The sequence below is a fragment of the Rhinoderma darwinii genome, chromosome 2, assembly GCF_050947455.1.
Source record: "Rhinoderma darwinii isolate aRhiDar2 chromosome 2, aRhiDar2.hap1, whole genome shotgun sequence".
Taxonomy (NCBI): domain Eukaryota; kingdom Metazoa; phylum Chordata; class Amphibia; order Anura; family Rhinodermatidae; genus Rhinoderma; species Rhinoderma darwinii.
In genome coordinates, this window is record NC_134688.1 from 341,804,690 (window position 1) to 341,820,282 (window position 15,593).

Genomic DNA, 15,593 nt, shown 5'->3' on the forward strand with positions numbered 1-15,593 from the left:
ATATGGACAGTGAAGTCAGGGACTTCTCCTGGAGTGGAAACACTGGCCACAGCGCCGGGGATCCCGCTTCAGAGGTCCCTGACGTCACTGTGTCCATATATGGACAGAAGTCAGGGACTTCTCCTGTAGTGGAAACACCTGCCACAGCGCCGGGGATTCCGCTTCAGAAGTCCCTAACGTCACTGTGTCCATATATGGACGGTGAAGTCAGGGAGTTCTCCTGGAGCGGAAACAACGGCCACAGCGGCGGGGATTCCGTTTCAGATGTCCCTGATGTCACTGTGTCCATATATGGACAGTGAAGTCAGGGACTTCTCCTGGAGCGGAAACACTGGCCACAGCTCCGGGGATTCCACTTCAGAAGTCCCTGACGTCACTATGTCCATATATGGACAGTGAAGTCAGGGACTTCTCCTGGAGCGTTGCCGAAGCTGTGGCCGTGGGATTGGGGATTCCGCTCCTACAGGGAGCAAAAAAATACCCTCCTCCTCCTCACATGTGCTTCGCACTGTGAGGAGGAGGAGGAGGAGAGAGCGAGCGACGTAAGACACGGCCGTCACTCGGAACACATTCCAGTGATGGCCGTGTATTATCCGGCCCCATAGACTTTCCCAGCCCGTCAAAAAATCGGTCGTGTGAATAGCCCCATTTGGGGTCTAATGTTCCTACTGTAGGAGTGTGACAGACGTTTTTTCAACGGCCGACACACGGCCGGGAAACACTGTCGTGTGAATGGGGCCTAAGACATTTAAATGTTTACCCTTAAACCACTCCAGTGTACTTTATCAGTATGTTTATGGTCCTTGTCCTACTGGAAGGTGAACCTCGTCCCAATCTCAAATCTCTGGCAGACAAACAGGTTTTCCCTAAGAATTTACCTGTATTTACTGCCATCCATCTTTACTTCAATCCTGACCAGTTTTCCAGTCCCAGCCAATGAACAGCATCCCCACAGCTTGATGCGGCCATCACCATGTTCTTGGGGTAATGGGAAGTGTTGGTTTGTGCCACACATATCACAATAATGGACAATGATTGACAAAAAGTTACTATGAAGTTGTGCTGCTGACAACGATAATATTTTGTGCTGCAGAAACGATTCAATTAGCCGATGTATTTGTCATGGTTTTTGCTTCATTATTTTTTTTGCATGTGTTTTTTGGGCAAAAATACTAAACATATTTTCCTGTAATTTTAATCAAAGAACACCAAAACTAACTTAAACAGTAACTAAACTTTTAGACTTGTCAGAAGTTTTGATCGGTGGGGGTCTGAGCACTATGACTCACAGATTGCTAAAACGAAGTGGCAGAAACACTCGGGTAAGTGCTGTGCCAATTCGTCTCTGATTGTCTTTTCTCGGCTTTCCTCGGAGTGGTGTACAGGCTCAATAGAAAGTCTATGAGTTTGTGCAATACTGGCTCAGCTTTCCGAGGAAAGCCTTTTAAAAACAAAGCGGCAGAGCACCCACCTGAGTGCTTCTGTCACTTAATTTTAGCGATCGTGGGGGTCTTAGTGTTTGGACACCCACCGATCAAAATTTCTATGGTATTTTTGGCGTTCTTTGATTAAAATTACAAGAAAATTTGTTTATAATTTTTCCCCCGAAAAAACACATGTTAATGCAAAATAAAGCAAAAACCTAGACAAAAACATCACTGACATTATTGTTATCTAGTATACTCGGTTGATGAAGGAAGTTGAGGCATAAGGGTATGTTCATACGCTGCAGATTTGATGTGTATCCGCCCAGCGGCGTAGCTAAAGGTTCATGGGCCCTGGTGCAAGAATTCAGTGTCACGGCTCAGGGTGTGGGACCCATAATGCAATGTCTATAGTTCAGAAAGGGTACCTGAGGCAATGTAGACAGTAGCGGTGGAGTCAGGCTAAGATGAAGTTCCGACAGTAGACACACACCCGGCGGGGTGCGACACAATAGAGACTCCAACTCTTGAAGGCACCATAGCACAGGACACAGGGTACAGGCAGCAGGAACGGGTAACACTGGGAACTGGAAAACACTAGGAGACCATTTTCAAGGACAAACTTAACCCCTTCCCTCCGCAGCCATTTTTCGGATTTTCACTTTTGTTTTTTCCTCCCGACCTTCCAAAAGCCATAACTGTTTTATTTTTTCATCAATATTGCCGTATAAGGGCTTCTTTTTTGCAGGACGAGTTGTAGATTTTCACAGCATCATTTTTTTTACCATATAATGTAGTGGGAAATGAGAAAAAAAATATTTGTGGGGTGGAATAGGAAAAATATAGCGGTTCCTCAACCTTTTGGGTGGTTTTATTTTTACGGCGTTTACCGTACGGAAAAAATGGCATGTTAACTTTATTCTGCGGGTCAATACAATTACAGTGATACCAAATATATATAGTTTTCTTTATGTTTTACTACTTTTACAAGGAAAAAACTGATTGTTAAAAATAAAATTTTAGTTTTCTCGCCACATTCTGAGAGCCATAAAGTTTTTTATTTTTCTGTCGATTTACCCGTGTGAGGGCTTATTTTTTGCGGGGCGAGCTGCAGTTTAGGTACGTGAGAATTTTTAATCACTTTTTATGTAATTTTTTGTGGGAGAAGAAGTGACCAAAAAACAGCATATATGAGGTTTTAAATTTTTATTTTTTTTACGCGGTTCACCATGCGGACTAAATAATGATATATTGTAATAGTTCAGACTTTTACAGACGCGTCGATACCAGTTATGTTAACTTTTTATTTTTTTTACATTTTGCTTCAAGGGAAAATTGGAAAAGGGTTTTTTTTTTGAGCTTTTAATTTATTTCTTTTTTTGTATTTGTTAAAAAAAACGTTATTTGACTGTTTCTTACTTTTTTTACTTGTCCCCCTAGGGGACTTTAACCAGCGATCGTTAGATCACTTGCACGATATACTGCAATACTAATGTATTGCAGTATTTAGCGATTCTGACAGTCTCCTATGAAGCCCTTATAAGAGTACAAAGATCGCGGACCCGGGGCGACTTCGTCAGACTCCCAGGCAGCCGTGCCGTGCCAACCAACGGGGGGGGCGTAGGGACGTTACAGGGGGTCACCCCACTGTTTTTTAGTAATTTAAATTCCACATTCGCTATTGAACATGGCATTTAACTGGTTAAACAAGTGCGATCACGCTTGAACGGGATCCCGCTCGTTACCCGCAAGTGTCGGCTGTAACACACAGCCGACACACTCGCTCTATGGAGTGGTCTAAGCCCGTGAGCCCGCTCCATATAGCCCCACCAGGCGTGCACAGTATATATACGGCGGATGTCAGGAAGGGGTTAAGGTAACACAACAATGCTCAGGCAAGGGTCTAGAGGGCAGAGCCCCTTTTATAGTCCCAAAGCATTCTGGGCTAATTGCAGTATTCTGCAACTGTGCGCGTACTGGCCCTTTAAGGCCGTGAACGCGCGGGCGTGCGCGCCCTTCGGGAGACAGTGTCCGGACTACTCGCTCGTCCATGACCGCGGACATCAGAGGGTGAGTCAGGATGATGGTCCGCAGCCATAGATGTTACAGTATCCCCCCTCTTACGCCTCCTCTTACGCCCCCTCTTCTTGGGGCCAGAGCGGGAGAGAAACTTCTTCAGGGAGCAGGAGCATTGATGTTCTCCTCTGGCTCCCAGGACCTCTCCTCTGGATCAAATCCTCTCCAATCCACCAAATAAAACGTTCTTCCTCCTCCTACTCTCTTGGTGTCCAAGATCTCCCTCACCGCGAATGTCCCTGACGAGTTGCCAAGAGCCACTGCGGAACTAGGAGTCCTGTAGTAGCGGTTCAGGACCACAGGCTTCAGCAAGGAGATGTGGAAGGAGTTTGGGATCTTGAGGGTGGGAGGCAGACGAAGCTTGTAAGAGACAGGATTTATTTGCAGCAGAATCTCGAGGGGTCCGAGGAACCTGGGAGCAAACTTGCAAGATGGCACCCTTTTAGTCGGATATTCTTGGAAGACAGCCAGACCTTGGTACCTGGAAGAAACTGGGGAGGTTCTCATCTTCTAGTGTCTGCCTTTCTCTTCATGCGGTCGACCGCCAGCAGAATAGAAGATCGGGTCTGATGCCATATCTGCAGAGGGTCCCTGAAAGTAGAGTCAGCTGCAGGCACCTGGGACATAGTGGAAACAGGAAGAGGTATTCGTGGGTGTTGGCCATAGACAATGAAGAATGGGCTGGAGGTGGTGGACACACTAGTATGGTTTTTATTAAGAGAACTCAGCCCAAGGAAGTAGCTGCACCCAGTCATCATGCTGCCTGGAGATAAAGTGCCGTAGATAGTTCTCCATAATCTGATTAACCCTCTCGACTTGACCATTGGACTGGGGATGGTAGGCCGAGGAGAAGTCCAACTATACACCGAGGAGACCGCAGAGTGCTCTCCAGAACTTTGAGTTGAACTGAACCTCTCGATCCGAGACAATATGCAGAGGCATGCCGTGCAGACGGAAGATGTGTTGGAAGAAGAGGCCGGCCAGTCGGGAAGCAGAAGGCAGACCAGTCAGTGGAACAAATTGAGCCATTTTGGAGAATCGATCCACCACCACCCAGACCACACTACATCCAGCAGAGAGAGGCAGATCTGTGACAAAGTCCATTGCAATATGTTGCCAGGGGGCATCGGGCACAGGAAGTGGCTGGAGCAGACCAGCTGGTCTGGAGTGGGCAACTTTATTTGCTGCACATGCCGTGCAGGAAGAGACAAAATCTGGGACGTCTTTGGGCAGCGTGGGCCACCAGAACTGACGTGGCAATTAGGTCTCATCAGGACGATGAAGGATTGATGCTGACGTGAAGGCCTTCTTTAAGCTCTTGAATGCGGTCTCTGCTTTTGGAGTCCACACCTTGGCATTCATGCCCTTTTTGGTGAGGGTAGGGATTGGAGCTGTCAGTGAGGAGAAGTTGGGAATGAATAGCCGGCGTCTCCCAGGAGGGAGTTGCTGCCGGGAACTCGCTCGTCCATTGCCGCGGCCGTCAGAGGTTGTCAGGATGACGGTCCGCGGCCATAGATCTTACAGTATCCCCCCTCTTACGCCCCCTCTTCTTGGGGCCAGAGACGGAGAGAAACTTCTTCACGAGGGCAGGAGCATTGATGTTCTCAGGAAAATGGTCTGCAGCCATAGACGTTACAGTCAGCTTGGGCCCCCTTACCCTACCCAACACCCCAAGACCTCTGCATTCACTTATGCCCAGCTGCCTTGCCCAACAGCCCCCATCGATACCCACACAATATAATGCCCCCCATAGCCGGCCCACACAGTATAATGCTCCCCATAGCTGCCCCCATACAGTATAATGCTCCCTGTAGCTGCCCCCATACAGTATAATACCCCCATAGCTACCCCCATACAGTATAATACCCCCATAGCTGCCCTCATACAGTATAATGCCCCCCATAGCTGCCCCACACACAGTATAAAGCCCCGATAGCTGCCCCCCACAGTATAAGGCTTCCCATAGTTGCCCCCATACAATATAATGCCCCCGATAGTTGCCTCCATACAGTATAATGCCCCCATAACTGCCTACGTAGTATAATGCCCCCATTGCAGACCCCATAAAGTATAATTTCCCTCATAACTGCCCAACACAGTATAATGCCCTCATAGCTGCTCCACACAGTATAATACCCCGATTGCAGACCCCACACATTATTTATGCTCCCCATAGTTTCCCCCATACAGTATAATGCCGCCATACAGTATAATGCCCCTCATAACTGCCCAATACAGTATAATGCCCCCCATAGCTGCCCCCCACACATTATAATGCCCCCATAGCTGCCCCATGAGTGACTCGGCCCATACAGGCACGATGACATCACTAAATCGTGCCTGTCTGCGCTGAGCCGCAAGTGGCTCACGGCACAGTTAATGCTGGAGCAAGGAGCCGTCAACTCCTTGCTTTCTCATTAAATTTAACTGTATCTGAGGACGCATATACAGTTGGAACTGGGACCTCGGTGAGTAGGTCACAACCCCCCGGTTGCAATGTTTTGTATCATGCAGTTTGCGGTGGGGAGAGGGGGGCCCTGTAATTTAAAGCCCCACCCTCTCCTCTCTCCACCGCAAACACAGACAGCACAATAAAACACACATACATTACGGCCCCCTCTGCAGCTCACCTGCAGTCTTCCGTGCTCTTCCACACCGGCTCTTCTACACTGGTTGGAACGCCCCTCACGTGACGTCATGGTCACATGGTACACGTCTAAAGGAGCCCTGCCAGTAACCAGGAAGTTCCGGCGTCACGGCACATATAGAATTAGCATTAGCGCACTATGGGCCCCCCTGGTTTAGGGGACCGGTCGCAAGTGCGACTGCTGTGACCCCTATAGCTACGCCTCTGCATCCGCTTCAATTTACTGTACAATTTGTGTAGATGGGATTTTATTTTTTTCTACAATGTTTTGGGGGAAAAGGGAAAAAGTTTTTTTTCTTTGAACTGTTAATATTTTTAATATAATTAATATATGGAAAAATGTATTTAACTTTTATTATTAGTCCCTCTAGGGGACTTCAACCAGCGATCGTTGTATCGCTTGAATGATAAACTTCCATACTATTGTATATCTCAGTATATCGCCTGAGGCAGGGTTTAATAGGATCACAAAGGTGGCAGACCTGGGGACCTTCATTAGGCCAACAGGCTGCCATGACAACCATTGACACCCTGCAATCGCATCACGGGGGGAAGCAGGATCCTTCTTGTTGCAGTGAAGTGTCGGCTGTTTCATACAGCTGACACACGCAAGTTATTTGCGGGCTCGTGAGCCCGCTCTATACTTTCCCTCTCGGCCTCCACAGTATATATATGGCAGATGTCGGGAAGGGGTTCAAAACCTCATTTACATGTACTGGAAAAAAAATCAACACTGAAAAACAAGTATGCTGTTGATTTTCAAATCCACGACATTCCTACGTTATGGATTATGACCGCAGATATCGTCCATTTAATGTATCAGGTGAATTCCACTGTACAATCCATTTAAGAAGTGAAAGTTTTGCTGCAAAATCACTGTGATTTCAGCTGCGGATTTGTGGCAGGATATGAGGGTGAATTTTTCCACTGCATGTGAACTCAGCCTAAGGGCTTGTCCGAACGTAGCGGAATTGCTGCTTTTTTCTCGTCCAGAATTGAGGAATGAAAAAACGCAGCAGAATACAGTAGCAGCAAAGTGGATGAGATTTAACAAATAATGAGCGGAAAAAACGCTCAGAAATGGACCTGCGGTGCAGAATTTTATTCCAGAGCATGTCAATTGTTTTTGCATAATCGCTCCGTATTTTCTCCTGGGATGACGCTTTATCCTATATGACCGCTGCTGCAGCCAATCACAGGCTGTAGCAGCGGACACATGGATGAAACGTCATCACAGGAGGCCGGCCTGGATGACGTCAGAGGGTCGGCCTCCTGGGATGACGCTTCAACCCATGTGACCACCACTGCAGCTAATTACAGGCTGCAGCAGTCTCGTGGGATGAAACTTATTTAGTATGTTTTCCATTACTTAGAGTCCATCTTGTTTCACCAAATTTTCCATAAATCAAGTACAAGTGATGATACGTTTTGTAAGGCCTCGTTCACATCTGCGTCGGAGGCTTTGTTAGGGGTCTCCGTCGTAGATCCGGCTGAGATCACCGGAGATCAGCATGCTGCGCTATTGTCTCTGGTAAAACCACAGACACACTGACGGAAAGCCGGCGGAACCCATTAAAGTCAATGGGTTCTGTCGGCCGCTGGCGGTTTCCGTTTTGCAACGGAAACATTGCTTCTGGCATTACAGAATGTCACAATGCAGATGTGAACATAGCCTTAGATATCTTTTATAGCAAAATGCCTCTTTCTCCACCTACACCAACTTTTCTCTTCGTCCAGCCTCTTAAAACCAATCTCTCACTTTTAATCCACTGCTAATATCCGTCGATTTTCGGCTTCACTGGGGGATCAGGCTACAACTTCTGCCCATAGAAGTCTAAGAAGAGGAGAGGGGGTGGAGGAGGGCCATAGGTTCTTAATCTCAGCCTGTGCCTAACAGGAGAGCCTGAGTAAGGCCTCATGCACACGACCATATTTTTGTCCACCCGTAAATACTGGCGTAAATACGGGTCCTTGGTCACACGTATTCGACCCGCATTGCACCAGTATTTACGGACCTGTGCCCGTAAATACGGGTCCGGTGTCACCCGTACTCCACCCGTATTTACGGGCACGTTTTTGGCTGCAAAATTGCACTGCACTAATCGGCAGCCCTTCTCTCTATCAGTGCAGGATAAAGAGAAGGGACAGCCCTTTCCGTAATAAAAGTAAAAGAAATTCATACTTACCCGGCCGTTGTCTTGGTGACGTGTCCCTCTCCTGACATCCAGTCCGACCTCCCTGGATGACGCAGCAGTCTATGTGACCGCTGCAGCCAGTGATTGGCCTGTGATTGGCTGCAGCGGTCACATGGACTGTAACGTCATCCCACGAGGCCGGACTGGAGGAAGAAGCAGGGAGTTCTGGGTAAGTATGAACGTCTCTTTTATTTTTATTTTTACAGCTTTATCTATATTCTGATCGGTAGCCACTGTCCAGGGTGCTGAAACAGTTACTGCCGATCGTTTAACTCTTTCAGCACCCTGGACAGTGACCATTTACTGAGGTCGCCTAGCAACGCTCCCATAATTACGGGTGCACACACGTAGTCACCCGTAATTACGGGAGCCCCATAGACTTCTATGGGCTGCCCGTGCCGTAATTACGGCCTGAAATAGGACATGTTCTATCTTTTTCAATGACACGGGCACCTTCCCTTAAGCATACGGGGAGGTACCCGTGGCCAATAAAAGTCTATGGGCCCGTAATTACGGCAGTTTTTATGGTCGTGTGCATGAGGCCTAAGAGAAAGGTAAAGACACACAGTTACAGTATTGGGAGTGGTTTTACTGCCAGACTTGGCTTCTCTGTTTCTAGAGCTGCAGCTCTGTGAGAACCATGTAGCATAAGTGTGATCTCAGATGCATTTCTGCATTCTCTAGTGGTCTCTCAATCTTACTAAGCAAAGCTTAAAATATTAAATATATTACATCAAAGTACTCCCAAGGCTATGATCATACACTGTGCTGCAGCTATTAAAACCCCAGTAAGAGGACATGGCGTGTACCCTCTGGGGTACATGTACCAGGAGTTGAGAAGCTAGGCTCTAGATGACAGCATGTAGGACATTTAGCATGGCCGGAGAGTGTTTGTATAGTGAATAAGGGTCTACACTAGGAAAGTGGACATATTTTTATTGTACCCACCCTCCTTTGTATGCCCTTCTGTTTTTGTAACTCTAGACAACTCACCATTCTAATTTTATTTCAGGAATACATCCATCTCTGTGGAGCAGGGATGATATTATTCAGTGGTTACGATGGGCAGAGGAAGAATATTCACTAAAGAAAACAGATGACAGCAAGTTTGTAATGAATGGAAGAGCGCTGTGTATTCTTACAAAGTTTGATTTTAAAGCCCGTTCTCCTAGTTCAGGTACAGAACTTTTCACTGTTTACATTCGTAATATTCGTAATATTAATAGAGATATGCTTTTGACAATATATAATTAATTTCCTTTCTGTATTAATGTGAGATTCACATTTTTATCTAGAAATCAAATAAGCTGTTATGGAATAATTTTAATTTATTCCACTTAAGCAAGAGAAAGTAGTTAAGAAATACAAAAAAAATCCCCAAATTAGTCACCCTATGCTCGTGCAGGCACTATGTATGTGCACTTTATACACAATCTAAAGTAATTATGTTACCAAGACTAAAAGTACACTTCATAGTATGAAACATGTCCGCCTACCAGAACCCTTCATAGCTCAAGCTGGTCAAAGTTTTAATGATTATCTTCAACGATACAAAAAATTATTATGAATGTTAATGATAATCGTTATGTATATTCTACTAAAAACAATCGGCTCTGACCAATGTAAATTCCCCCCACCAGTAATTGTTCGTGCTTTAAAATTATTTGATCATATAATTTATGTTACCATCATCTGCATCTGTCAAAAATTTATATGGCCTTGTGGGAAAGTGCGCGTTCAAGCTGGATAGCGGCACAGTTACGACACTCTGAGCCGCAGTAGTTTAGTATAGTTTCTACAGGGCACATATCAGGCAACTCACCTCTCCCTACACTCCTGGCGAGCAGCGGCAAAGCGGCGTCCTTTACGGCAGAAATTACGGTACTGTTTTCAGGAGAAAACAGCACCGTAATTTCAGCCATAATGGCATGTGCAGGCGTCTTTCGCTGCGCCCATTACGGACGAAATTGAAGCTGTTTTTCCATGGAGTCAATGGAAGACGGGTCCAATTACGTCTCAAGAAGTGACAGGCACTTCTTTGACGCGGGCGTCTTTTTTACGCGCCGCCTTTTGACAGCGTAAAAAAAATGACCGTCGGCACAGAACATCGTAAAACCCATTCAAATGAATGGGCAGATGTTTGTCGACGCTTTTGAGACGCATTTTCGGACGTAATTCGAGGCTAAAATGCCCGAATTACGTCCGTAAATAGGGTGTGTGAACCCAGCCGGAGTCTTTCTGGCAATACTGTCTGGCCGCTGTCATACCTTTAGAACAAAGTCTACAGGCCTCATTCAAGATGGTGCCAGCTCAACTGCCTGGAAGAGACCATACGGTCCACCCTTCAAGACTCTTCGGAGCCCAGCCACTCATTCCTAGAGGGCTCTTCTGTTAGACACAGGCAGAAATTAAGAGCCTCTGACTTTACAAATCTGCTACAGCAATCCCATGCCCTACTTGAGATGGAGCTGAACAAGACCTCAGCTAAAATTACTCATGACCTCATTAAAGAAATTAGGGAGCTGGGCACCCGAACAGATCTCCTAAAACAGTGCATGGATGAAATGGTGTGTCCCACTCCTCACTCCAGTATGACCTGCTGGAAGACCGGGATGACAAATTGCAACTCCAGAACAAGCTAGAGGATTTTGAGAATATAGCCTGCCGGGACAATGTTTGTATAAGTGAACTATCCGAGCACATCGTTGACCTGCAAGCCACAATTACGGCGCTATTGCAGGAACTTTCCCTTAAAATCTCAGCAGAGCGCCTTGAAATGGATAGGGTTCTTCAAGTCTTGATGGCTAAGTAAGTTCAGGGACCCTCCGTGACATCATCACAAAGTTACATTTCTACTGCACCAGGTAGGAATTGATGTTGGCAGCCCATACTGCCACTTCCCTGACTTTTCAAGGTCACACGTACCAACTAATTTCTGACCTGGCACCTTTTATCATAGCCAAGAAACGTGCTTTAAAGCCCTACTTAGAAATTCTGCAGAGGAAGAACATCATGTACCAATGGATTTTCCCCTTTAAATTTACATTTATCTCCAATGACAAGGTTCGCACTGTCCTTTACCTTAACCCCTTCCCGCTCCTTGACGTACTATTACGTCATGGCAGCTGTATCGTTCGCGCTCCATGCCGTAATAGTACGTCTCGGAAGTAACGGCCGTTTCGGCCGTCCTCCCGACACATACAGGAGCTGTGACGCTGCTGTCTTGTTCAGCAGCTGTCACAGCTCCTGCAGCGGGGACCGATCGCTGTGTCCCCGCTGATTAACCCCTTAAAAGCCGCGTTCTATAGAGATCGCGGCTTTTTAGGGGTTAAGCTGCCATCGCCGGCCTGCTATGCGATAGCGGCCGGCGATGGTGACTATGGCAACCGGACACCAAACAATGGCGTCCGGCTATGCCATAGACGGAAGCCTAGTGGGTCCTGACAACGTCAGGACCCACTATGCTTGCTGTCAGTGAGTAGCTGACAGTTCTAATACACTGCACTACGCATGTAGTGCAGTGTATTAGAATAGCGATCAGGGCCTCCTGCCCTCAAGTCCCCTAGTGGGACAAAGTAATACAGTAAAAAAAAAGTTAAAAAAAGATGTGTAAAAATAAGAAAATAAAAGATTTAAAAGTAATAAAAGTAAAAATCCCCCCTTTTCCCTTATCAGTCCTTTATTATTAATAAAAATATATAAATAAACAAATAAACTATACATAATTGGTATCGCCGCGTCCGTAACGACCTGAACTACAAAATTATTTCGTTATTTATCCCGTGCGGTGAACGCCGTAAAATAAAATAATAATAAACCGTACCACAATCACAATTCTTTGGTCACTTCACCTCCCAAAAAATGGAATAAAAAGAGATCAAAAAGTCGCATGTACCTAAAAATGGTACTGATCGAAACTACAGTTTGTTACGCAAAAAATAAGTCCTCGCACGGCTTTATTGATTGAAAAATAAAAACGTTATGGCTCTTAGAATAAGGTAACACAAAAAGTGAATGATTGTTTACAAAACGTATTTTATTGTGCAAACGCCATAAGACATAAAAAAAAACTATAAACATCTGGTATCGCCGTAATCGTATCGCCCCGCAGAATAAAGTGAATATGTCATTTATAGCGCACGGTGAACGCTGTAAAAAAAAAAGAATAAAAAAACAATAGTAGAATTGCTGTTTTTTAGTCACCCCGCCACCTAAAAATAGAATAAAAACTGATCAAAAAGCCGCATGCACCCCAAGAAAACTACAATGGATTCCTCAAGGGGTCTAGTTTCCAAATTGGGGTCACTTTTGGGGGGTTCCCAATGTTTTGGCACCACAAGACCTCTTCAAACCGGACATGGTGCCTAATAAAAAAGAGGCCTCAAAATCCACTAGGTGCTCCTTTGCTTCGGAGGCCGGCGCTTCCGTCCATTACTGCACTAGAGCTACATGTGGGATATTTCTCAAAACTGCAGAATCTGGGCAATACGTATTAAGTTGCGTTTCTCTGATAAATCCTTTTGTGTTATAAAAAAAATGGTATAAAGAGGATTTTCTGACAAAAAAAAAAATGTAAATTTCACCTCTACTTTGCGCTAAATTTTTGTGAAACACCTAAAGGGTTCATAAACTTTCTAAATGCTGTTGTGAATACTTTAATACTTTGAGGGGTCTAGTTTCTAAAATGGGGTATTTCATAGGGGTTTCTAATATATGGGCCCCTCAAAGTAACTTCAGAACTGAACTGGAACCTAAAACAATAAATAAATGAGGCAATACTTCGCTTCTTACATTATACTGATAATGAGCCGTGCCCACCCCGAGATGACCCCAGTTTTGACCGTTTGTATAAACGGAGACCCCTATTAGACCGTTCCAGTGCCCGGTTTTCCCCTGCATACACCCCCGAGAAGTGTATTTCTATTGATGAGTCCTTGGTACATTTTAAAGGGAGGGTTCAATTCCGCGAGTACCTGCCGGGTAAGAGGGCAAGGTATCGCTTGAAGATGTATAAGCTGCGAGAGTGCATCAGGGTATACCTACAGGTTTAGGATATATGAAGGAAAGGCCACCCCCAAACCAGACTGCATCCTGGACTACAATAGGTACATGGGAGGGATGGACTTGTAAGATCAAGCCCTGAAGCCCTACAGCGCCATGCGGTGTGGTATAAGAAGCTGGCCGTGCACATCATACAGATGGCATTGTACAATGCGTACATGCTACGTCGATGTGCAGGCCAGACGGGAACTTTCCTGGAATTTCAAGAGGTGATTATCAAGAACCTAATCTTTAGGGACCAAGAAGGGGGGGCACCCAGTACTTCTGGAAGCGGGGCCACACACATCGTACCAGGGCAACACTTTCCAGGAGAAGTTCCCCAAACTGGCAAGAAGGGAAAAAGTCAAAAGAGGTGTAAAGTCTGCTATAAGAGGGCGATAACGGATGACACAATATATCAATATGACGTGTGTCCCGAATAACCAGAGCTCTGTATGAAAGAGTGTTTTAAAATTTATCATCCATCCCTTGGTTTATAATTTACCCCAATTTTACTTACCCTGATGCACTCCACACAGCTTATCCCCCCTCGTCTTTCCCCTCTGAGCCCTGCTGTGTGTCCAGGCAGCTGATAACAGCCACATGTAGGGTATTGCCATACCCGGGAGAAACCACATTACAGTTTATGGGGTGTAGGTCTCCGGTCAAAATGCTCACTACACCTCTAGATGAATGCCTTAAGGGTGTAGTTTTTAAAACGGGGTCACTTCTTGCGGGTTTCAACTGTACTGGTACCTCAGGGGCTTCTGCATACATGACTTCGCACTAGAAAATCCCCAGTAGGCCAAATGGTGGTCCTTTCCTTCTGAGCCCTCCCATGGGCCCAAACGGCAGTTTATCACAACAAATGGGGTATTGCGGCACTCAGAACAAATTGCGCAACAGAATGGGGTATTTTGTTTCTTGTGAAAATAAGAAATTTTCAGCCAAAACTACATATTATTTGGAAAAAATTATTTTGTTTTCATTCCCAGCCCAATTCAAATAAGTTCTGTGAAAAAACTATGGGGTCAAAATGGTCACAACACCCATAAATGAATTCCTTGAGGGGTGTAGTTTCCAAAATGGGGTCATTTGTGGTTGGTTTCTATTGCTTTGATACCTCTGGGGCTCTGCAAATGCGACATGGCACCCGAAAACCAATCCAGCAAAATCTGTACTCCAAAGAACACACAGCGCTCCTTCCCTTCTGAGGCCTCCCATGGGCGCAAACGGCAGTTTATTGCCACAAATGGGGTATTGATGCACTCAGGAGAAATTGGGCAACAAAATTGAGTATTTTGTTCCCTGTGAAAATAAGAAATTTTGGTAAAAAATTACATCTTATTGGAAAAAATGTCATTTTTTTAATGTCACAGCCCAATTGAAATAGGTGCTGTGAAAAAACTGTGTGGTCAAAATGCTAACAACAACCATAAATGAATTCCTTAAGGGGTGTAGTTTCCAAAATGGGGTCACTTTTGGTGGGTTTCCATTGCTTTGATACCTCTGAGGCTCTGCAAATGCGACATGGCACCCGAAAACCAATCCAACAAAATCTGGACTCCAACAAACATATAGCGCTCCTTTCCTTCTGAGCCCTCCCATGGGCCCAAACGGCAGTTTATCACCACAAATGGGGTATTGCCACACTAAGGACAAATTGGGCAACAAAATGGGGTATTTTGTTCCCTGTGAAAATAAGAAATTTTGATCACAAATGACATTTTATTGGAGAAAATGACATTTTTTTCATTTCAGTGCCCAATTCAAATACGTGCTGTGAAAAAACTGTGCGGTCAAAATGGTAACAACAACCCTAAATGAATTCCTTGAGGGGTGTAGTTTCCAAAATGGGGTCACTATTGGGGGATTCCTACTGTTTTGGCACCTCAACACCTCTTCAAACCTGGCATGCTGCCTAAAATATATTCTAATAAAAAGAGGACTCAAAATGCACTAGGTGCTTCTTTGCTTCTAGTGCTTGTGTTTTAGTCCACGAGCGCAGTAGGGCCACATGTGGGACATTTCTAAAAACTGCAGAATCTGGACAATACATATTTAGTAGTGTTTCTCTGGTAAAACCTTCTGTGTTACAGGAAAAAAAATGAATAAAATTGAAATTCAGCAAGAAAAATGAAATTTGCAAATTTCACCTCCACTTTGCTTTAATTCCTGTGAAATGTCTGAAGGGTTAAAAAACTTTCTAAA

General features: G+C 45.3%; 1 protein-coding gene across 2 annotated transcripts in view; it reads left to right on the forward strand.

Moving 5' to 3' along the window:
* LOC142741286 (transcription factor ETV7-like) overlaps positions 1 to 15,593 on the forward strand; it is a 135,260-nt gene that overhangs the window by 27,161 nt on the left and 92,506 nt on the right. Inside the window, exon 1 of one of the 2 annotated variants that reach the window (XM_075850683.1) lies at positions 9,356 to 9,519. The exons of the other annotated variant lie outside the window; for it this stretch is intronic. The gene's annotated coding sequence lies outside the window, so the exon portion shown is untranslated. Of the gene's footprint in view, positions 1 to 9,355; positions 9,520 to 15,593 lie in introns of those variants that run through there. 2 annotated transcript variants of the gene reach the window in all.